Below are 3270 nucleotides of genomic sequence, written 5' to 3'. Positions count from 1 at the left end.
ACACACACACATTGTTTAAATTTATTTATTTTTATTTACACATTTAATTTCTATTTTTTTACAATTGAGTAAACTTTTTTTTTTTAACTTCCACCTGACGGGGCCCCTGATGTGCTGTTGGCTCAGGTGCCTCTCAGCAGCCAACAGTTAGGAAAAGTGGATCAGAGATCCTTCCTCTCACATTTGACATCACACGGCTCAGTGAGGAGGCCACAGAAGCAGCAGAATTTAATGAGGGTGAAGGGGTGAACACGCATTTACACAACGGATTCATTAGAGAGACATATTGCAACATTTGGTAAATGACGCCCAAACGGTGCAGCATTGATGCTCTGCGAAATCTGTGTGTCCAACGTGGCCCCAGGTCTCCAATTACAGACCAAACTTCTCACCTGGAGCAGAGGCCAAAACACCTGCTCACAACATCTGCTGAGCTCACTCGAGGAACTCTTAGTGTACATGTGTGTGAATGTGCACGTGCACACAGGGCTTTATTTTACATGGCTTCCTTATGATGGAGGAATTGTAAAAGCACGCGTATGCGATGCGTAAAAGCAGAATAATTCAGGATGAAACAGAACTGCAAAATTTCAGAATCTACAGGTAAATCTTGTGGTAGTGAGACTGAACAGATTGGATCTTTTAGAATTCCAACAAAGAACAAATTCTAGTTTAGATGTGCCTCCAGAGGCTTTTTAAAAATAGACTGCAAACAATATCTCTACAGTGATGAAACTACTTCAGATACAATGTTACAGGCTTCAGACCACAATCTAGGCTCCTTCCTTAAACACGATAACTGAATCCTTTTATAATCATCAAAGCAAAAGCAGTCAGCAAAGATAAAAGACATTTGACCGCAGGTGTAGTTACCATCAGCTAATGAGCAGTTTGCGCGCGCACACACACACACACACACACACACACACACACACACACACACACACACACACACGCTTCGACCTTGCCTAAATCACGCAACAAACACAGCTTTATCTCGTCTTGGGAACTATTAAAGTTCCCTCTTCCTACAGCTCGTAGTAATTTATCTGAACATAACTGTGCACATGATTTGACTTTGGTTAAATGACGCTTCAGAAAAGCTTCGACGTGTTTTGAGAGATGAACCTAGCTAACACCCTGAGGAAAAGCAGCAACAAAACATGTTAGCTTGTAGCAAAACTGTTGTTTTATACAACAACAAATAAGTTGATTTAAAAATAGGTGATTCTCAAATGCAGTTTTTCTTGCATCCAACTGGAAAACAAATACTGACATGCTCAGAGACGATGCAGGGCTTCATCCAGAAAATGGATACATGTGTCAATTTAGACCATGACATTCAGCTACTCTTCCATTTCAGTCACCACAGGCCACTTTATAATTTACACTTGAATTTTCCTTAATGGAATGAAGTGATAAAACCGGAACCGTGTGGTACATTACATCTGATATTTATTCAGCTGGAAAATGACAGAAATAGTACCTGTGACAGAAATGAATATGAAAATATGGCTCAGGCAGGTACAACTAATCCACTAATGAATGTATGATTTATATCATAGTCTCGTGATATGGTTAAAAGGGCTGAGTGAGGTTCAAACTCCCTCCTCTAAACTACAATATATTTAATCCAGATTTCTAATTATAACCAAAAGAATTCAGCTGCTCCACAGACATCTTCACTTATACATTTACCATCACGCCCAACCTGATAAATAAATGTTTACAGAGTTTTTTGTTAACATGAATGTTCAAGATGTTCAATAAACATGTTAACTGCAGATATTTTCCCTTTTTTCTTGAGTCTGTTTGCTCATGCAAAATGAAATGCGATTAATATAGAATAAAAATGAATTCAATTGTGATTAATCTAAATTAATCTACAGTAACCCTGCGATGAATCAGATTAAGCATTTTAACTGTTTGACAGCACTAATATATATTATATATTAGTGTATACTTACCTATTAGTACATAGGTTTTTTAAAAAGTTGTATTTCACAGTAGAGAACCTGTGCTAAAAGACTGAAGAAAACTATTCAAATTCTCTTTGAATTTAAGCATTTAACATTCTTTGTGTTTATTCTGCATTTACTTGATTATATTGCATAAATGTCACAAGCTTAAATATAAAGTTGAAAAAAAAAATTAGTTTTAGCCAGGTTATTGATCAAGTAATCACGAGCGTGTTAGCATTTATCCATCGGCCCTCAAGGTCATCCCTACAATATATCAGTTCAGTCAGTCACGCTGAAGGACATTTTTGACCTTCAGTTGACCGAGTGACAACTCCTATGAGCACAGTTGCCATGTGTGTATAAAAAATCATTTATATACAGTATATATAATCTTCAATTTTATTCATTTGGGTAAGCAACACGTTTAACAACCTTTAACCCCCTCTAAGAAACTCTCTTCTTATCTTATCTGATCATCTCAAGCACGTCCTGTACTCTACTTACTTCCTGTTTTCAGTCACACATACATTTATAAGCTCTATCACATTTGCCCTATACGGTTGTCTCCTGTCGACCTATTCAGAGCAGGCCTATTTTCACACCTTCTGCATTACTTCTTGCTAAGCAAAGACAAAGCAAACTGTTAATTAAAAAACATTAAAAAAAACTGTTGCTATACATATTTGACATATTTGACATATTTTATATTTGATTTCATTTTGTTCCTCTTGATGTAACAGTGCATTCTATAAACTTTAATTGACTTCTACAGTGGACTATTTTGTTAATGGCATCAATCAATCAATCAGTCTTTATTTATAAAGCACTTTTTATACAAAAAATGTAGCACAAAGTGCTTTACATAGTTAAAAGCAGCCCACCCCACCCTCCAACTCACTCCCCACACTCTCATTAACATAAATGATGTGAATACACACATATCCCCCCCCCCCCCACACACACACACGCGCACACTTAAAGAGTAAAAATTGGGCTGGGTTCGCATGAGCCAAGTGAGGAAACACTATAACAGGGAGCCGTCTGCACCGGGAGCCGGTCACAGACCGCAGCCTCCAGGCTGGGCACACAGCAGGAGGGAGGCAAAGGAGCCCCCCAGCCAGGCTGAGAGGACCCCCAGAGACCCAGCAGCCACGGTCGATCACAGCCCCGGTGCAGAGAGCCCCCTCCGAGGAAACACTGGAGATATGCCACAATAGGCTATATACAGGGTAAAATGATAAAATAAATAAGAACGGGATACAATATAAATATAAATATAAATATAAATAGAGTAAGAAGATTAAAAAAT

The sequence above is a fragment of the Simochromis diagramma genome, unplaced genomic scaffold (assembly GCF_900408965.1).
Source record: "Simochromis diagramma unplaced genomic scaffold, fSimDia1.1 OVJJ01000692.1, whole genome shotgun sequence".
Taxonomy (NCBI): Eukaryota; Metazoa; Chordata; class Actinopteri; order Cichliformes; family Cichlidae; genus Simochromis; species Simochromis diagramma.
Note: the sequence above shows the minus strand (reverse complement) of the source record.